The sequence below is a fragment of the Dermochelys coriacea genome, chromosome 4 (genome assembly GCF_009764565.3).
Source record: "Dermochelys coriacea isolate rDerCor1 chromosome 4, rDerCor1.pri.v4, whole genome shotgun sequence".
NCBI lineage: Eukaryota > Metazoa > Chordata > Testudines > Dermochelyidae > Dermochelys > Dermochelys coriacea.
This window is the reverse complement of record NC_050071.1, coordinates 64597627-64618898: the sequence shown is the minus strand read 5'-3', so window position 1 is coordinate 64618898 and position 21272 is coordinate 64597627. Positions and strand designations below refer to the sequence as shown.

Below are 21272 nucleotides of genomic sequence, written 5' to 3'. Positions count from 1 at the left end.
AGAATTCTTCTTCAGGTCTGTCTCTCTCATCAACAGAAGTTGGTCCAATAAAAGATATTTTCTGACCCACCTTGTCTCAGCTGTAGGCATGAGCGAGTTTCAAAAGATAATAGAATACATGGCTTGGGTTTATTCTAGTAGGATTTTTGACTACCATCTACACAGCTAAACAAAGGAAATGTAATATCTAAAATATATTAAATGTCTTTCTATGCACATTTTTTAAGCAGAACATTGTCTTGCTAGAGTTGTCTTACATACTCCCCGTAAGATAAAATAACTTATGAGATGCTAATGAGCCATGTAGGCTCCTAGCAGGACTTGCAACATTTTCTAGCACTAATGTGCCTCATGCTTATTAATGAGGAGAGACTGAGCTATTTTTTTTAAATAGACCTGAATCTTGTTCTAAAAGTAAAATTTTTGAATGTCCTGCATTGTGATTGTCATCTTTAATATTTTTAATGGTAACTAACTGTATCTGGCAAATATGGACTCATGGCTGGAGATTATTTCTCTGAAATAATAGTTGTTTTTTTTTAGAAAGTAATACCCTCTGTTAATCCTAGAGACAACAAAAAAACCTAAATACACAGGGCTTGTCTACACTACACTACGCTTGTCGACACAGCCTTGTCACTAAAAGTCAGCATCTGTGAATGCTCTCTCAGTATTTTGTCGGCACTTTTGTGTTCACGCTGCCACTTGCGTCGGCAAAACTTTTGCCTTTTGGGGAAAGGGGGAGGAGGGAGCTTTTAAAAGTTGACAGTGTCACAATGTAGACAATATTGTTGCTAATATTGAAAATGAGATTTCTAAGTGAATACATGAGCTTTCTTTCTAAGAAAAGCTTAATACACAGATGCTTACAGATCATTCTAATAAGAATTTGGAGTAGACTGCATTTTTTGCATCACCCCATCCAAAATCCAGCTCTAAATCTAAAGAGTCAGGCAGCCTTTCAGTTCAGTCCTTATGTTTCATAAATTTTTGAGTCAGATGGAAGCAACTTACTGTAATGAATTTGTTATGCATGGTTAAAATGTCTCTTTCTTCCTGTAGTCTAAGAAAGAGAAAGTGAAGTAACATCTTAATAATTGCATGAGCTTTAAAGCACACTAGCCATTTAAATACAATCAGTGGTAATGAAACACTACTCTACAGTAGGGAAGATGTCAGCACTTCTTTTAGAAAACCACATTTCAAGCAATTGACAGTTATAAATAGCTAGAAAATCCTTCTGGATAGAAAGGAAAGAAGAGGTTTAAGGCTGGTGCTGTATTTTGAAAGTATATGTAGTAGCAGGGACAGACTATTTGAGAATGAAGTGTGATTCTTTGGGTAATAATATAAGGAATAAAAAGTAAAGAACCAGTATGTATCTGCTTTAAGCCATCAGGATTGGAGACACATGAGATCAAAAACATAACCAGCCCAAGTCCTGAGCTCAGGTGCAGTGAACAGTGACAGGCCCAGGGAGCCAGTTCTGGCTTTCTTTTCCTTAGCCCATGCCCCTGGCAGAAGTTAGGCAGGCAGCAAGAAGCCTACTCCAACTTTCCCTATTGGCATAAACTTAAGGTTTTACAGGCTGTCACAGAGCCAGATTCTCAACCTGGGTGCAGTTTAGAGCTGCCCTAGGTGACATAGCCAGCTGGCACAGTTCAGAGCAGCCCTCGAGTTGCTCTAAATTGCAGCATGGCTGAGAATCAGCGAGCTGCAACTGGCCTCATGACAGCATCTTGCTTTCTGCTGCACCTAGCTCATATTTGGAGCAGCAGAGAATAAGTGGCCCAGCATCGAGAAAAGAAAAGAGCAACAAAATAAAAGGACATTTATAAATGTCCAAGTGGGGTCCATTCCTCCCCTTCTCCTATGGGAGCAACAGAGCAAATGCAAGTAGAAGAGGGAATTCATTAAGTATCCTTTCTATTCTCAATCTCCCATTACTCTTATGATCTTCAGCCTACTAACTATCTGTACATATACATACAAACACATCTGGTTCTTTTTTTATGTATTGTGACAAAGTTCCTGCTCTACCTTGGTGGGTCTTGCACTTATTGGCGGATTTGCTCACCTTGGAGCTTCACGGCAGCCCTCAGCTTGGCCGTTTTCTGAATTCACAGTCCAGGTCAACTCCTCCTGTGTCTGACCAGGGATTGGGAGGATTTGGGGGGAACCCGGACCCGCCCTCTACTCCGGGTTCCAGCCAGGGCCCTGTGGAGCTGCCCCCCGATCCATCTGTGTCCCCCCCAACCCCCACCACTACTACCACCACCGCTGCCCCCTCCACCACCCCCACTGGCTGTATACCATCTGCCTCAGCTCCTACCTCTGGACTCAGCTGCTTGCTTGGCTTGCCACGTCCTGATTCCACCCTTTGGCCCAGAAGCAGCAACCAGCCTAAACAGACTCTGTGCAAGCGCACGTGGGCGCACGTACCCCCCCCCCCAGACTACCTACCTCACAGCTTTGGCAGCCTTGTAACCTGCCCCATTTGCCCTTTGCAGCTTTTGCCCCCCCTTATGCCCCAGCCCTCCTTACTAGCTTCAGTTTGTTTGCCTGCCCCGCCCATTTCCTTCTGCAGCCTTTGTTTGTTTGCCTTGCCCCAGCCTCTGAAGCTAGCCCCTTGGTTTCCCTGTTCTACCTCCAGCCCGCTTAGCCCCTTGCTCCATGCGCCCATGCCCCCTCCCATGCGCTTGTGCCACTCCCCATTTTAGTTTCAACCCTCTTCACTGCACCCCCAATGTTGTTGTATCCCCCCCTCCCCTAGTGCACCAAGAGGAGCCAGAATTCCACCCTGTGTCGGCGACTGACCCCTAACCCCTGATTACCCTCCCCGTCTAGCCCACCCCTTTTGGTGCCTTCCTCCCCTGCCTGCAGCCTAGCAGGGAGGAGTCGTCGACCTGCTTCCCCTTTCCCCTCCTCCTTCTGGTGTCTCCCCTTCGTTCCCTTCTCATGATGGCGGGGGATGAGATGGGTGGAACCCCTCCAGCAGTCCCAGCTACCCCTCCCCTGCCTGCCTCTCCGTCACCCCCCCAAGCCTCTACCGCCACTGCCGCTGCCAAACCATCTGCCACCGCCCCCGCTGGGGAGCCAGCAGCGACGGGCACCAGGATGATCTCCGCTGCTGCCACGTCCTTCCCCCGCTCAGATTCTGGGGGAGTCTCCCCAGCCGGCGGGAAGGGCCAGGGTAAGAAGAAGAGGAAGGGCCCCACTAAAAAGACCAGGCCCTCCATGGCAGGGGCTGCCCCCAATGCCTCGGCCCCACCACCAGCTGGGTCGTCCCTCCCCGCTGTTCCCTCCACGAGCTCTGCAGGTGTCCCTTCCCCGGTCCCCAGGGCGTATGCCCAGGTGGTGGCAGCCCCCCCCCCGCCTGCCGCTTCGTCATCTCTCCCGTCCACTGACTCCGCTACCATCTATAGTGGTCGGGGCCTCTTTCCCACCATGACCAGGAAGCATGGCATCCGTTGCCTCCTGGTGCCCGCCTCGCCCCACGTGGAGACCTATGTGCGGGCGTTGGCAAGGGTGGTGGGGCCCACGGCCATTGTGGCGGCCTCCAAAATGTATGGCAAGGTCGTCTTCTTCTTAGCGTCGGAGGCCGCCCCCCAGGAGGAGATGGAGAAGGGCCTGGCAGTAGGGGGCGTGTTCTTCCCCTTGGAGCCGCTAGAGGACCTGGGCATCCACCTGGTCCTCACCTCCGTCCCTCCCTTTCTCCCCAATGCCACCCTGTTACCCACCCTCTCTACCTTGGGGAAGCCCATCTCTGTCATCAGCCCTCTCCCGCTGGGCTGCAAAGACCCCGCCCTCCGTCACGTCCTCTCGTTCCGCCGGCAAGTGCAGCTTCAACTGCCGCCGGCAGCGCGTGATGGAGAGGCGCTCGAGGGGTCCTTCCTAGTCCCCTACCAAGGGACCCATTACCGGGTGCATTACTCCACGGAGGAGGCCCGGTGCTACCTCTACCGGGCGATGGGGCACGTCTGGAGGGACTGCCCCTTGGCCCGGCAAGGAGGGGCATCCAGGACCCCCGAGCCCCGGCAGGGCACCGGCCCTGTCATCACCAGCGCCCCTGGCTGCCCAGCACCCGAAACTACCCCTCCTCCTTCCCAGTCCACCATTGCTCCCGCTCGGGCCCAAGGGGCACCTCCCCAACTATGCCCAGACGAGCAGGAGAGCCCCGCCCCCGCTGCTTGCAATCTGGCGGGGCTTGTGGAGGAGGGTGCGGCAGGGACACCACCAAGCATGGGAGAGGACCCGCCCCAAGGGGAATCTTCCCTCCCTTGTGCTGCCCCACCGTTATCCCCTTGAGTCCCTGAGCCATCACCTCTGCCCCCTGACACGACCCCTGCTAGCCAGTCCCCGGATGATGCCATGGAGGGCTGGGCCCTAGTCCAGAGGAAGCGGGGCAAGCAGAAGGCTCAAGCTCCACTTCTTCCATCTGATGCGGAGGCCCCCTGGAAGACCAGGAAGGGGGGCACCGATGCCGAGCCTTCCGCTTTACCCACGGGTGTGTTCCATCCACCGGTGCTGGCTGGCGAAGACGTGGCAGCACTGGAAGGCAGTATCTCCCCTCCGAGGCCCCCGAGGGAGCCCCCCTGCCCTGGTGCCATCTGAAACCTCAGTGTGCCCCGAGACGACTGTCGCGTCAGGTGCCAGAGGGGAGAATCCGGGGGTGGTGGAAAATGATTTCCCATTCGTATATGAGGAGATCGAGGCCCTGGGTCTGACCCCGGTCACCCAGGGGGAGGACGATCCTATGCCAGCGGGCCTTGACCTGGGTGACTTCACTCCAGCCCCCCTTTCCCCATGCTCCCCCCCCCAACTGTTGCTTCTGCTCCCACCTCTGAGGAGCCCCTGGACTTCTCCATCAACCCAGCTGCAGATGGCACCCCGCTGACGGCCACCGAGCCTGTTGAGGCAACGACCAGTGCCACGCGGCCGGGACCTGAGCCACCAGGGGCATCCCTCGCTGGTGAGGAGCATTCAACCTTCTTCCCGGGAGGGGGCCCTACAGAAGAGAGTCCACCTCCTGATGCCGTGGCTGCCAAATCCACCATAGAGCCTGCGCCCAGCATCACTGAGAGCCCTCTCCCCGCCCAGAATCTCGCCTCTAACCCTGCCTCTGCCCCTGCCCCTACCCCTATCCTGTCCACCTCCCGAGATGTTATTGCCACCCCTGGGGCTGTCTCCTTCCCTTTTCCAACAGATGACCCCCAGGGAGCGGCCTTTGTGTTTACCCATCCCGACCCCCAGGGACTGCTATCCTCCCTCCGCCACCCCCTATTGCCCCAGGGTTCGAGGCGGGCCTAGTGGGGCCAACCCATCAGGAGCCCCGTCGGGAGTCCGCACACTGTCTGCCCATCTCGGTGGGCCACGGGGATGTACCAAGGGCCCCGTCAGGGAGTAACCAGGAGACCGCAAACCCACCCCCCCATGCGCTGCGAGAGGAGTTGTGGGAGTTTTTAGAAGACGTCCGTGGCTCCCACAACAAAGTACAGCTTCCTCTCCAGTGATGGGGGGGACTTTCATCAAATCCTCCGGGCCGCAAGGGCCCTCATGGAGGAGGGTAAAAGGACCGGGAGGCAGGGTGCCGCGGCCTACCAGCGGGTCTGCCTCTTCCGTGACTCCTTACTCACCTACGAAGTAGGTCACGGACTGCTGCGCGGCCTGTCAGGAGCCGCGAGCGTCCCTGCTGGCGAGGATGCCGCCCAGCCCTCCTCATGGCACCTCTTACCATCGCAACATTGAACACCTGTGGCTGTAGGATGGGTCTCCACATGTCCCAGGTGCTCTCCTTCCTTCGGGAGGGGAGGTACTCTATGGTTTTCCTGCAGGAGACCCATATGGATCTGACCACCGAAGAGAGCTGGTGGCTGGATTGCGGGGACAGGGTCTACTTTAGCCATCTCACAGTTTGTACAGCTGGAGTGGCGACCCTGTTCTCCCCCGACCTACGGCCCGAGGTGCTGGGGGTCGCCGAGGCTGTGCCGGGTCGCCTGCTACACCTCTGTGTCCGCATGGAGGGGCTTGTAGTCACCCTCGTTAACATCTATGCCCTGGCAGTGAGCCCGGAGCGGCTGCAATTCTATCAGCATCCGTCTCCTTTGGGAGATGGATCGCGGCTCCCGCTTCTTCTATGCCCTGGAGAAAAAGAGGGGGGCCAAGAAACATGTCATCTGCCTTCTGGCAGAAGATGGCACCCCCCTCATGGATCCGGTGGAGATGTGCGGGAGGGCGAGAGCCTTCTACACAAGCCTTTTCTCCCTGGATCCGACCGTTCCTAACGCTTGCAGAGTGCTCTGGGACAGACTCCCGACGGTCAGCGCGGGCGCCTGAGACCGGCTAGAGCTGTCTCTCACTCTGGCCGAGTTCTCGGAAGCCCTCTGTCGCATGCTCACCAATAAATCTCCGGGCTTGGATGGGCTGACTGTGGAGTTCTACCGCGTGTTCTGGGACATCCTCGGCCCAGACCTAGTCACCGTCTGGGCCAAGTCTTTGCAGAGCGGGGTCCTCCCTCTTTCGTGCAGGCGAGCCGTGCTCACTTTATTGCCGAAGAAGGGGGACCTCCACGATTTACGGAATTGGCATCCCGTCTAGCTCCTCAGCACAGACTACACAGTCATGGCAAAAGCAATCTCGCTGCGGCTAGGGTGCCTGCTGGCAGACGTGGTCCACCCAGACCAGACCTATACCGTCCCAGGCCGCACCATCTTCGACAACCTATATCTGGTCCGGGACCTGTTGGAACTCGGGTGTAGGGACGGTTTGTCGTTCGCCCTCCTGTCCTTAGATCAGGAGAAGGCATTCAACAGGGTGGATCACGGGTATCTCCTGAGCACTCTGCAGGCGTTTGGCTTCAGACCCCAGTTTGTGGGTTTTCTCCGGGCGCTGTACGCCTCTGCAGAGTGTCTGGTCAGGCTCAACTGGACCCTGATCAAACCGGTCAGCTTCGGGTGAGGAGTATGGCAGGGGTGCCCCCTCTTGGACCAGCTGTATGTTCTGGCGATCGAGCCCTTCCTCTGTCTCCTCCAAAGGAGGTTGACAGGGTTGGTGCTGCAGGAGCCGGAGCTACAGCTGGTCCTGTCAGCATACGCTGATGACATACTCCTTGTGGTTTAGGACCCAGGCGACTTGGTGCTGGAGGAGGCTTGCCAGGCCATCTATTCGGCAGCCTCCTCCACATCGGTCAACTGGGTCAAGAGCTCTGGCTTGGTGGTAGGGGACTGGTGGCAGGTGAGCTCCCTCCCACCCGCTCTTCAGGCCATCCAGTGGAGCACGGGTCCACTGCTCTATCTCGGCATTTACCTTTCTGCCACGCATTCCTCTCTGCCGCAGAACTGGCAGAATTTAGAGGGCGGGGTGACAGAGCGGCTCCGGAAATGGACAGGACTACTCTGGTGCCTCTCCCTTCGAGGGAGAGCACTGGTGCTTAATCAACTAGTCCTGTCCATGATCTGGTACCTGCTCAACACCCTGGTACCGGCCCCGGGTTTCCTGGCCAACCTCCGGACATCGATTCTGGAGTTCCTTTGGTCAGGACTGCACTGGGTCCCTGCAGGGGTTCTCCATCTACCCCTGGAGGAGGGAGGGCAGGGCCTGAAATGTCTGCTCACTCAGGTCCATGTCTTCTGCCTCCAGGCCCTGCAGAGGCTCCTTTATGGTGCAGGTAGTCCGGCATGGAGCATACTGGCGCACGCCTTCCTGCGCCGCTTCCGAGGGCTCTGATATGACCAGCAGCTCCTTTATCTCCATCTGAGAGGTCTTCCGCAAGACCTCTCCGGTCTGCAGGTCTTCTAACAGGACCTTCTCCGGCCCTGGAAACTCTTTTCAATGACCAGGTCCATGGCGGCCACCGAGAAGGCAGATCTCCTCGTGGAGCCCCTGCTACACAACCCCCAGCTCCGTGTGCAGGTGGCGGAGTCCCACTCAGTGCGCCAGAGGTTGGTCCTGGCAGAAGTCACAAGAGTCGGAGACCTCCTGGACTATGACTGGGGAGACTGGCTGGATCCCCTGATGCTCGCTCAATGCATGGGACTCTCCAGACCTTGTACTCCCCAGCACATACTTCAGGAAGTGAAGGCCGCTTTGCCGTCCGCTGCTTGAGTTTATCTTGACCGGGTCCTGCACGAGGGCACGCTCCACCCACCCTCTACCCCAGGCCCACCGGACCTTTTAATTGGACCCCTGCCCCGTGGCCCCAACCGACCCCCACATCCCTTCACTGTAAGCCAGCTGCATGAGATGCAGCCGGTCTGTTTTCAAACTGCACAAAGAAAACATCTATACACGCTCGTGCTCCACACCCTGCACGCCCTCACCTCGTGTCCCGCCCCGATACAAAATGGCGGGACCTCCTGCCATCTTTGGAGGGTGAGGAGCCCCGGTGGGCCAGCCTATATTCCACCTTAGTCCCGAGGCCCGCGGGGGATGTCAGTTGGCGGCTCCTTCACGGAGCCGTGAGCATGGGCCTGTTCTTGGCGCGTTTCTCCTCAATCCCAGACACTGCCCCTTTTGCGGCGTGAGGGAAATCCTGGCACACATATACCTGGAGTGTGCCAGGCTGCAGCCCCTATTCCGGCTCCTCACCAGTATTTTATTACGCTTTTGGTTGCTCTTTTCCCCTCACCTTCTTATCTATTCACTCCCTATCCATGGCCCCACAAAGTCACGGGATCTCCTGGTCAACCTCCTCCTGGCCCTAGCTAAAATGGCCATCTACAAAACCAGAGTGAGGAGGTTGGCCGATGGAGTCTCCTGTGACTGTGGGGCCTATTTCCGATCCTCAGTCCGTTCACATATCCGGGAAGAGTTCCTCTGGGCGGCATCCTCTGACTTCCTTGACGCCTTTGAGGAGCAGTGGGCGCTGTCTGGGGTTCTCTGCTCGGTGTCCCCTTCCGGTTCCCTTCGTTTGACCCTTTGACCAGACTCCTGTCCCTGTTATTTCATTAGTTGTGCCCCGGAATTTTTTGGCATCTAGGTCCTGTGGATCCCCATTTTAGGCTGAGGGGGATCCTTTAGCAGTGGACTGGTTTCGCCCGCCCACTTCCCAGATCTCAATAGGATTACTCTCCTATAGTCATCTGGCCTGACCCTGTCACAGTATTTTAATTTTTCTTTACTCTTCAGGATTCTTTCTCCTACTGTAGCTACCCCTGCCAACGCTTCAGTTGCTCCTTCATGATGAACTGTGTCCCAGCAGTAAAATCAGTATGTGATGCACCCTAATTCTGATCAGCATCACTCATCAACTTTTTGGGCTTAAATAGGTAGACTTTTAAAAATGAATACAGGTTTCTGGTGTTCTTTCACAGTTATACTGTATCATACAGTGTTTACACTTTGCCTGCCAAATGTTAGTCTCCAAACATCAAAGATGAAAGGCAAACTGAAATACTTCCCATAAGAACTTTTATTTACTCTTCTGTTGCTAAAGTGGAATTTTGTGGTCCGTGTGACAGATGTGATGCTTTGAACATATGGAATATTCCAAGACTATTATATCAACTTTATAAGTGTTTTATGTATCTTTATGGGCTGGCTAGTGATTGTATTACTGACTAAGGTCACTAAGGGCTAACTAATGCAAATCATTAATGCAGGTAACATGTCTGTGGAAGGTTCACTCCCTGGGAGAAATAACATATATGGGTTTCACTTAGTTTAGGATGCCTGGAAAACAAAGAACAGTGAAGTGTATAAAGCGATCACCTTGATCTGAGATAAGGGCCACACACTTTCCAAGAAATGACAAATATGAACTTGTGACCAAGAGTGACAGACCCTGTGGAAAGGGTCTGATGTACTTTGAAATCTGCCAGGGTCTCCATGTGGAAGATGGTGACCCTTTGTAAGCTAGGCATGAATAGAAACATATTTAAGATATATTTTCTTTGTAGTGCTTTTGTTGAATGAGTAATACTGAATCAGTAATACTTTGCTTTGTGAAGGCTTGTTACTCACTGGTTGACCCTCTCATTGCCCTGAGAGCACAGGATGGAAGTTGCTGAACTAGAGTCAGACTTGAGATAGTCACAGTGAACTTCAGGAGTCTGCAGCATAAATCCACCCTCTCCCCCACAATGTGATTCCTCCCTGAGAGAGGTCTCAGGCTTCTCACCATCACCTCAGTGGAGTACCTAAAGGAGACCACAAAGGGATCAGAAATGCAGTTACCTGGTAACTGTGACACTCAGTAATTGCTCTATTTTCTTCACAAACATTTACAAATCAAAGCTGGTTACAATATCTCTATCCTTTTTTCTATGTTCTGACTGATCTTATGACTCTCCCTCTCCATATCCAAGGAACACAGTGGGTTGAAGATGAAAAGCAAAATTCCTTTCAGTGAAGAATTCTCTAGGAGTGTGTTTTTCACAAAACCAAGCCTCCTTCAGGAAAATGAAACCAGTCATGCCCCTTTCCCAACCCTGCCACGTGCTAAAGGCCTACACATCTTCATTTATAAAATCTGTATGCTCTCTTGCCCCAGCTAACCCTTCATGCCAAACACTGATGTAGTTCTTAGTAACATGATTCATCCTCTCCTTTCATACCTGCTTTGAGGAGTAGTGAAATAATTAACAATGTTGACCTTGTTGACACCTGAGTTAGCAACTAATGGATACATTTACATTTGAGCAGGGAGGTGCGATTCCCAGCTTCTGTAGACATACTCACTCTAGCTCTGCTTGCGTTCATATGCTAAAAATAGCAGTGTAGGTCTGGGGAGGAACATACTACAAATAGCAGGGATCTGGGTTGGTATGTACTTGCTAAGCTAGCTGAGATACCACCCACGCTACCCCAGCTATAATACTATTTTCAGTGCACAAGCTTGAACAAAGCTAGCATGCATTTATTTACACAAACTGGGAATCGCATCTCCCAGTTCAAAAGTAGACATATCCTTATTCATACCTCAAAGCCATTGTTCCAAACTCTCTGCAAACTCAGGTAGAGGTTTCTGTATCAGTTACACTGCTTCACATTTCAAAGATTCTCCCCCCTCCAGCCATATCAGCTACAGACATACTTTTTTAAATAAAAAAACCCTGAGATTCCAGAGAGAACTGTGGGTCTACCTGTGCCTTCCCCAGCTCCAACACTCACTGTACCCAACTGCCTATTCTAGGGAGTCAAGGAGGATTCATTTCAGCATACCCAGTATGGCTGAGTTCCACAATATTTGGAGTTTTCCTCAAAGCTCCAGATACTGGAGTCATGGGATTGCATGACAAATCCCAGCTTTCATTAAAAACAAAAGTCCATTTTTAGCCCCTAAGGTTGCAAAGAGAAAACATGACCTAAACATACTCTAAAGGCACAAACCTAAGGCAAATAAACCCCCAAATGTATCTGTTTTTTTAAAAGCCATTCTATGATGGGGGGGGCAGGGGAATGAGGGCTGACTCTCTACTTCTGAATGCTGGAGATTGGTAATACTGTTAACCACAAGACTGCCATGTACAACATGGGTGTAAAGCCCTACCATATTAAGATGGCAATATTACACCCATTTAGCATAAGTGTAAATGACTAGGCTATAAAAAAATCAATCCCAGTACTTTCAGTAAGCTACCCCTTACCCCCCCTCCCCCATTCAAGTCAACTATAGCTTGGGGGTGGGTGGGTGGATAATTCTAGAAAAAAAGAAGTGATTTCTGAATTCTGGCATGCTGAAACAAGAATCCAGCCAATTTCTTGATCTAATGAATCTGGAAGAAATTTCCATGGGTGAATATTTACTTGTTAGTAAGAATTCTTAAGTGCATACAGCTTAAGTGTGGTTGGTACTCATAGAACCAGAAGTTTACATTCCTGCCTAGCCTGTTTAAATACAGACCTTGAAAAGCTCAGACAAAAATTGTGCCCTATAATAATTAATGCGGGCTTTCCCCTTGTGGGAAGCAGCAGACATATTCTCCTAAACAGTGTTCTCATTTATGAGAGGCTACCCATTGATTAAACTCTTTCAGTTATAGAACTTGAAACTGAGGACATGTCAATTTAAAGAAAGAAGAAAATGAACTAAACAGTATATCCCAAGACTGCAGGATGCTCTGTGGCAGTTACATCACTCTGATATGCGCTGTAATGCTTTTATATTATATTATAGTCAGATGTGGTTAAATGTGGTGTAAATTTGATTCAGATGTTCAAAACCCATGTAATAGTCAGACTTGGCTTTAACTAGGTACCAATTTGTAATTCACTTAGTTTTTTTTTTTTTAAAAAGGCATGTAGTGAGTAGACATCAAAGTGCATATCATATCCAGGTCATAGAAAGTCAACACTGAGGTCATTACAATTGAGAGGCAAGAACTAGGGTAAGTTTATAGCACGGTGTACAGAGGATTCTGTATCCCCTTGTAACCACTGTTTAGGGTGAACAGATAGCAAGTGGGAAAAATCGGGACAGAGAGTGGGGGGGGGGGGGTAATAGGTGCCTATACAAGACAAAGCCCCAGATATTGGGACTGGCCCTATAAAATCAGGACATCTGGTCACCCTACCACTGTTAGTGAGGTGTGTTTTTTTTTATAACCAGTGTCTAGTGCAAATACCAACACATTGTTAAATGCCATGTTATCATATTCTGCGTAGAAACATGAGAAGTGGGAGAACTAAAATAAAAGCTGTGTTTCCATTCACAGAAAATGACACATTACAAAACTAGGCTAGGAATTGTATGGATTTGCTCACCTTCACTTTACGGCATAGATAGGAGCAAAATATACCATTAAAAGTCTGAGGATAAATTTTTCAAAAGCTCCAATGACTTAGGAGCCAAAATCTCATTGCTTTTGAAAATGGGTCATATGCTCCTGAGCCACTTGGTGCTTTTGAAAATTTTACCCTGAAACAACTGCTAATATATTGCACAGAAAAATGTTTTCTTTTGTTCTGATTTTTTTATTTTTTTGGAAAAACACCACACTAACAATTTCCCTCCACTCTTTCTTCACCAGCCCTTCTCAGTTTTCCCTGTTTTGTTTCACAAGAACATCCTTTGTCATCCTGAATAGTTTTTAAAAACCAGTTGGATAGTTGCCGCAGTTTGCTTGTTTGCATTTTTCATTACCTGAAAAACATCTTGCACATTGTCAAGGTTCCTTCCCCACTATGAACTCTAGGGTACAGATGTGGAAACCTGCATGAAACTATTTTACCTTTTGCCCTTGGACTTCCACTGCCACCACCAAACATCTAATCGGGTTTATTTTTGAGAAAGTGTTGTTTGGAAATGTCTTTCCCCCCAAAATCCTCACCAAAACCTTGCACCCCCCTTCCTGCAGAAGGTTTGATAAAAATCCTCACCAATTTGCATAGGTGACCACAGACCCAAACCTTTGCATCTTAAGAACGATGAAAAAAGCATTCAGTTTCTTACCAGAAGAATTTTAATAGAAGAAACAGTAAAAAGAATCAGTTCTGTAAAATCAGGATAGTAAATACTTTCCAGGGTAATTAGATTCAAAACATAGAGAATCCCTCTAGACAAAACCTTAAGTTGCAAAAAGACACAAAGACGGGAATATCCATTCTATTCAGAACAGCTTATTTTCTCAGCCATTTAAAGAAATCGTAATCTAACGCATATCTAGCTAGATGCTTACTAAGTTTTAAGACTCCATTCCTGTTCTGTCCCCAGCAAAAGCATCACCCAGACAGACAGACCCTTTGTTTCTCTCCCCCCCCCAGCTTTGAAAGTACCTTGTCTCCTCATTGGCCATTGTGGTCAGGTGCCAGCGAGGTTATCCTAGCTTCTTAACCCTTTACAGAAGCAAGGGTTTTTCCTCTGGCCAGGAGGGATTTTAAAGGTGTTTACCCTTCCCTTTATATTTATGACACACATTATAAATGCTAATGCAGAGCACTCCACTAAACAGCAAGGCGGTTAGTCAATCTTGGTGGTATGTTAGAGCTCATGTTCTCATAGCTCATAATATCAAGTCTCTAGGCTAAACTGCTGCCGTAGGTGGAAGATCCATCAATTAGTAATCACTTGGCCCATATAATTATTTTTCAGGTTCAATATGTGGTCAGTCATTTTGCTTAATAAAAAAAAAACACTGTTCAGTGTAGAAAGTTTAGAATGGGAAGTTTAGGATATAAAAGATGATTGAACCTTACGTTGCCTGTAATATGCAACTTGTGCCATGTAACATGTAATTGTGTCAAGGATGACTTTTAGGACCCAATATATTTACAAAAATAAATAATTTTGTAACTTTGTATTCACATTTCATTCAGTTTGCACCGCAGTCCGTCTAGATTGTTGAAGGCTAAACTAAAGTCCTCAGGACAGTTTTTAAAAATATATCTATTAAAATGGAGACAGGATCAGAGACGCAATGTGCATATGGGATGGATGAAAGCAAACAGTCCTGTAGGGCAACAAAGCTATTTAATGCATACCATAATGTAACACTTGTGAAGGCAGAGTTATATTACTTGTAATGGGATTGGGAAAAGCAGAATGTTTATAAGTATATTAAAGGCTAAATCATGGCATTCAGCCCTTGCTCATATAGAGGGGTTTTGTGGAGCAGCACACCCTATGATCTTCTTGAATGATTCCTTCCTGGGTGGCTTGGCAAGCAATAGGACTGCAGAGTTGGTACAGCCTGCTCCCAGCAGTCAGAACTACCCATCTTCCTTGCCCCCTTTGGATTTCACTGCTCCCTTAAGCAAAGGGCACTGCAATTGTGACCGGGTTTTATCCAGGCTGCCCAAGGGAGATGCTCTTTGGGCTAGTTTCACAAGTGGGCCTTTGGTTCTTAAGTCCAACATTTAGGTGCTACTGGTATGCACCAATCACCTTTCAGCTGCCATCTAGTCCTGTGGATGCCCAAAGTCTCTAGGCTCCTATGTTTCTGCCACTAAAGACCCCTGCATTTCTACTAGTGGGCATGCACAAAGCCACCCAAGTCATGACACTGCCAAGGAGCATGATGCTTAAATCCTGCCTAAGCCCCAGAAGGATACACAAACAAGGCTTTCCCCGCCTATCTTACTTGTGGGGCCTTATCCAGAAAGTATGCTTGAAGCACCCCTAAACCTGCACAAGAGAGAGCCAGGAAAAATAGATGACAATAGTTTAGTGGTTAGCATACTCACCCAGGAGGTAGAAGACCCAGGTTCAAATCTTCATGCTGCCTGATTTGGAGTATGGACTTGAACCCCACTCTCCTGGGTGAGTGCCATAAGTCCTGGGCTACACAGTTGGTCCCTCTGGTTTAATGATTTAAGTATTTTGTACAAAACTGAATAGATTCAACAGGAGATATTGAAAGACCTACCACAGAATACTCTCCTCTAGGGTTAGGGGACTTCACCTAGTAAACTTGGGTTTAACGTTCCTGCTCTGAATCACATGTGAACCTGCATTCCCCGTATACTGGGTGAGTGTTCTAACCACTGGACTATTAATTAGAGGGTCAGCACCTCTCACCCCCTTTTTACTTGATAAAGTGCAAGCCTGGCTTAGGTACCTAACCCCAGAAGAGGGTTCACAGCTGTGAATCCCAAGTGGAGATAGGCATCTCCCTCCAACTTGGAGTTAGGCACCTAACTGGCTCAGAGGGGTGGGGGTTAGGCCACACTGCTCCCATAGTCATTTCATACTGGCTAACTTAGCAAGGAGCTGCCTCTGTGTTAGGTGCTTAACTCCCCCATGCATTGTATAGGAAGCCTGGGTGCCTAACCTGGGCTTGTGAATTCTATTAGGCAGCAGCATGCTTAAAAGTTAGGCTCTGCAATGTACAGCACTGCAATGCCAAGTCCTCCTTGTGAATCTAGGCCTTTGTTTGCAGCTTCTACCACTCACAGGTAACAGCTTTTCACAGTCTGGCACTAAATGCATATCCCCATGGCTCATAATGCTGGAATTTTCTTCCCTACAGTTTTCAATAGGATACATCAATTGACAATAGCATCCGGCAGGTGAAAACTCAAGACTTTTTTGTTTTGGTGTCTCCTCTCCCTCCTCCCCCCACCCCGTGCTGTTGGTTGGATTTTTTTTATTTGTATTTATACATTTGATTTGGCTTTTGGAGTTAATTGCATAAATCAAACTAGTTGTGATAAACTGTGTTTAATTTTCCAATGCCATGTCCCAGATTGTTTAGAAAAGTGTGTGAACATACAGTTGCTGTTATCATATGTGTAGTCATGTAATTGATCCATCTAGCTGGGCATTTGGTTATATAGTTATCACATAGTGTTGAAAACTTGACACAGTTTTATATCAATCTGGCCACATATGTGAAGGTGCTTGGTGTCCTAAATGAAAATAGGGACTACAAATTACGAATCCTATTATGCATTATTATGGACAAAACAGCTAGAGGGGATTGGGTGGTAAAGAATTCAGAACTGGTGTCTAAAATTAATTAATCTTGTTATAAAACTGTAACCTGCTTCTGGTAGTAATGGAAACATGAACGCATAGTTTCAGTCACCATCATGCCCTGAATTATGCTCTTTTTAGAGCAGCACTATGACCCACTTTTTAATATAGTAATTAGATCATGACATGGCAACTCTTTTGTAAGTTACTGAATAGATTAATTATTTTTCACCTTATCTAAACTTGTACTTTGCCCAGGAAAGAGACTATTAAAAAGTTATCAGAACGGAAGTCAAAGAGCTAGGATTCCTTGATTCTGTTCCTGGTTCTGCCACAGACTCTGTGGTGTAGGCTTGGGCAAGTCACTAAACCTCTGTGTTTATCCTTCAGTAAAAGAGGGGAAATAATGCTTCATTTTCTGACAGGATGTAATGAAGATTGATTGATTAATTCATGTTTAAAAATGAAGTCAGGGTTGTTTAGAGAGGAGAAAAATAAAGATGATGATGATGATGATAGTAATTGTAATACATAATTAATAGGATAGAGAAGACAGGTTGAGCATTTTTATTCACCATGTCTCATAATTCAAGAACAAAAGGGACACAAAATAAAATTGCAAGGTAACACATTTAAAACTGATACTTTTTCACATGTTATACAGTTATTTCCTTTTACTTTGGGGCAGTGAGCTATCTCTGAGTCCAAGTATTGAACTGTATTTTAAAAAATAACCAAACACTTCATGATAAGGAAAACACTTCAACTGTAGTAATAAGGTTTAAAAATAAATTAAACCCACAAAAAACAAAATTTGGATGCAACTCTAAATACTCTTCCAAAAACTCTCATGCGTCATGATTTAAACCAATGTGAGGATATGGGGAGCATGGGAGGCATCATGAAGAAACTCTGATGTTTGGGTAGATTATTCCATAACTGCCTAGTGCTGAATATTATTTATTTATTTTTGCATCTTCTTTGAAGCATCTGCTACTGGCCATTGGTGGAGAGAGAAAATACTGTCACCCTTGCGTTTCCTGGAGCTCCTTCCTTGTTCAGCACTGTACAAGCAATTAGAGTGTAACTGTAAAGGCAGGGGGTATGTCTAAACAGCGAGCCTCCCAGTCCAGGCTGACAGACTGCGCTAGTACTCTAAAAACAGCTGCGTAGAGAGGGCTTTGAAGTTGCAGCTCAGGCTCTGAAGCCTAGGGAGGGAAACAGGCTTACATTAAAATGCGTCTCTCATTAATCTGAAATTGAAATACAAAATCTGTTTCTTTCTGGTATGTATTTTCTTTGATTTTTGACCTGAGATACTACAGTGAAATGAGTTTGCCCATTGCAATGAGCCCCATCGCAAATGATACCTTTTTGTGGCAGCTTTAGTAGAAAAAAAATAAGGTTAAACTGGCATCATAAGGGATTTGGTATGGAGATTCCATATATCATATAAAATGTCATGAGGGCAAGAAGTACAACATGGAAAGATCAATGGAGGGAGTAATTGGTGGGAGCATCTGAATATGCTGCAGTGGGTGACTTGCAAAAAACTGTCATAATGTCAGATAACAGGAAATAATTAAGGGTGCTAAGAACAGATCAAAAACCCCAAGTGAAGTTTTTTTGAGAAATGGCTTTGTATTTTTATAAACTGAATCGATTAAGGGCTTATTTACATGGGGAACCCCTTTATCTGAATAACTATACCAGTATTACTGACATAAGACAAAACATCTGTCCTCCTTGACTAGATGTCTGAAGATTTAGTGCAGACATTTGTACTAAAACTTTTCACTTTCTTGTTTGAAAAAGAATAGAAAAACTTTATGCTAAATGATGATGTTCTGCTCCTTTCCCCTTTGACTTCAAAGGAACAAGACCCAGTCCTTCACATCACATGTCTTTTTATCAGTCCCCCCACCAGCTGTATTTTTCTCCGCAAGTAGCACACAGAGGGTCACAGGAAGATTATGGCAGAGCCAAGAACTGAACCCAGATTTAAATCCTAGTATGGTTCCTCCTGAACCAGAAGGCTACTTCACTGGACATAGTGCTTGTGTAGCTCTCCATGGGAAGCTCCCATAGAGTAGAGGATTACTCTGGAGGCAAACAGCATGCACAGAAAGTCCTGTGCTATACACCCCACCCATGGTTTGAGCTTAAGGGGACGTGGCCAAGCTTTCCTATGTCCCAGCAATTTCCAGCTATTGTTTTGGGGCCGAGTAGATTTCAGAATGCTACAAATTATGCCAGGGATCAACCTTGCACACAGCAGCCCCCAGGATCAGGGAAGGGAGAGCAAAGGAAAGCTTTGCAGTGCACTATTCTTGCATCCCCCACCCTCCATCATATTTATGGGTGCTCCTTTGGGGTAGCCAAGGCTCTGGCCCCATAATTCACAATAACTTTACTATGGTGCTTGGGATGATTACTTTAGAATACTGTCATATTTTCTCTAATGGCAAACTAAATTGAGTTCTGCTATGTTGTGTGATACCAACAATAATGTACCTATATGTACTATGGTTTAGTCAGTGACTGAGTGCCTCTCTCTTTAGTGGAAGCTGGAAGTGTATATTTATTGCCTTTATAGGACAATACTGAATAATGAAAAATGTTGTGTTTAAACCAAAATGATACTTTTACTGTAACGATGCACTCAAGTGGGTAATCTAATTTAGCAGTTGCTTACTGAAAATACCCTTGGGCTAACAAGGATACTTTCAAGTGAAGAAAAATGACAGTCTCTGGTCTGGCAACATTTCTGTGTCTAGGGATCTGTATTTCTGTGAGTTATTTGTGGTTTGAGAGTCTACAGCTAACAAGGACGCATTTGACTGTCTAGCTTTCCGTAATGCTATAAATAGTGCTGACTAATCCTGGGAAACTGACTAAAACAAAAATGACTTGAGATGGAGCTGCATGGAGGGTCACAAAAGTATGTAAAACAACTATATTATTCCCTTTTCCAACCAGGAATAGCCAATACCAGTAGCAGGCACCTTCATACTGATATAACTGCATCCCTGCTAGGGGGTGGACTGTCCTGCTTTAACTATACCCATATCACACAAATTGTATCAATTTTATGTGTAGACAAGGCCAGATCTGTCTTTAGCATGGTTAGCACAATGAAGCCCTAATCCAGGTTGGAGCATTGAGGTACTACTGTAATATACTGTAAATATATTTGGCTGACTGCCTTAAATAATGTTAATTAAATTCCTAATCAGGGCCCAATCCCACTCAGCAGCTCCTCCCATTGGGGTCACTGGACAAGAAAAAACAGGATAACACTGTGAAACTGACTTCACTAGTGGTTGAGGGCACTCACTACCTAGCAGAAGGTGGTAACCACCGTACAAATTTGGGCCTCTGTTTCTTGGGTTTCCATAAGTGAGGAACTTCCCAGTAGAGCTGGGCAACACTTTTCATGAGAATACTTTTTTTTTTTTTGCTGAAAAGTGCAGATTTGGGTTGATTTCAATGAATCTTTCAGTTGGGGAGAAGAGAAAGGAAAAGAAATACTTTACTTTTCATTTCTGAAAGATTCTTTGTTTTGGAACTTCCTTCAATGTCATTAAAAAAAATTTAAATACACTTCTGAATTGAAAGAAAACATTTCATGTAACCCAAATGTATGGGATTTTTTGTTTTTGTTTTTTTTTTGGTGTGTGTGGTGTCTGTTTGTTTAAATTTAATTTAAAAAAAAATCCTCCTTTTGGGTAAACCTGAAACAATTTTTTTGGTTCAACCACCAAACTGAAAAAAATCAGCTACTTGCACAGCTCTATGTCTCAGCAGAAACTAGCATGATATTGTTTTGGTATGCAGAATACATTGCCTTGATTCACAAAACAGCCTGCATCAGTGAGGAGGTGCTAATTGCTAAATGCTTTCTATCACTTTGTTTCTTTTCACTTAATCTGATTTGACTTAAATCTAGTCTTTAAATATAATCTGAAATTGAGTATTTGTGGCACCTTAGAGACTAACAAATTTATTTGAGCATAAGCTTTCGTGAGCTACAGCTCACTTCATTGGATGCATTTGGTGGAAAATACAGAGGGGACATTTATATACACACACACACAGAGAACATGAAACAATGGGTTTTATCATACACACTGTAAGGAGAGTGATCACTTAAGATGAGCCATCACCAGCAGCAGGGGGGGGAGGGAGGAAAACCTTTCATGGTGACAAGCAAGGTAGGTCTATTTCCAGCAGTTAACAAGAACATCTGAGGAACAGTGGGGGGTGGGGTGAGGGGGAGAAATAACATGGGGAAATAGTTATGCCCACATATCTATTCAGGGGACACCATCATAGGGCCTAATCACATCAGCCACACTATCAGAGGCTCGCTCACCTGCGCATCTACCAATGTGATATATGCCATCATGTGCCAGCAATGCCCCTCTGCCATGTACATTGGCCAAACTGGACAGTCTCTACGTAAAAGAATGAATGGACACAAATCAGATGTCAAAATCAAAGCTGCAGAAGCTATCAGAAGCCTGTATCCCAAGAAAGGGGAAAAAATTCATAGGAAGGAGTTGTAGACCAAGCTGAATGAGCAAGCATCTTAGAGAGGTGATTAAGAAGAAGCAGAAAGCATACAGGGAGTGGAAGATGGGAGGGATCAGCAAGGAAAGCTACCTAATTGAGGTCAGAACATGTGAGGATAAAGTGAGACAGGCTAAAAGTCGAGTAGAGTTGGACCTTGCAAAGGGAATTAAAACCAATAGTAAAAGGTTCTATACCCATTTAAATAAGAAGAAAACTAAGAAAGAAGAAGTGGGGCTGCTTAACACTGAGGATGGAATGGAGGTTAAAGATAATCTAGGCATGGCCCAATATCTAAACAAATACTTTGCCTCAGTCTTTAATAAGGCTAAAGAGGATCTTATGGATA

The 21272-nt window shown here is 46.9% G+C and overlaps 1 long non-coding RNA gene across 1 annotated transcript in view; it reads left to right on the top strand.

Moving 5' to 3' along the window:
- The first annotated feature begins 15738 nt into the window (after positions 1 to 15738).
- The window catches only part of LOC119854759, a 101536-nt gene continuing 96002 nt past the window's right edge, over positions 15739 to 21272 (top strand). Inside the window, exon 1 of the long non-coding RNA XR_006280855.1 lies at positions 15739 to 15831. This is a non-coding gene — a long non-coding RNA (uncharacterized LOC119854759). The remainder of the gene's footprint in view (positions 15832 to 21272) is intronic.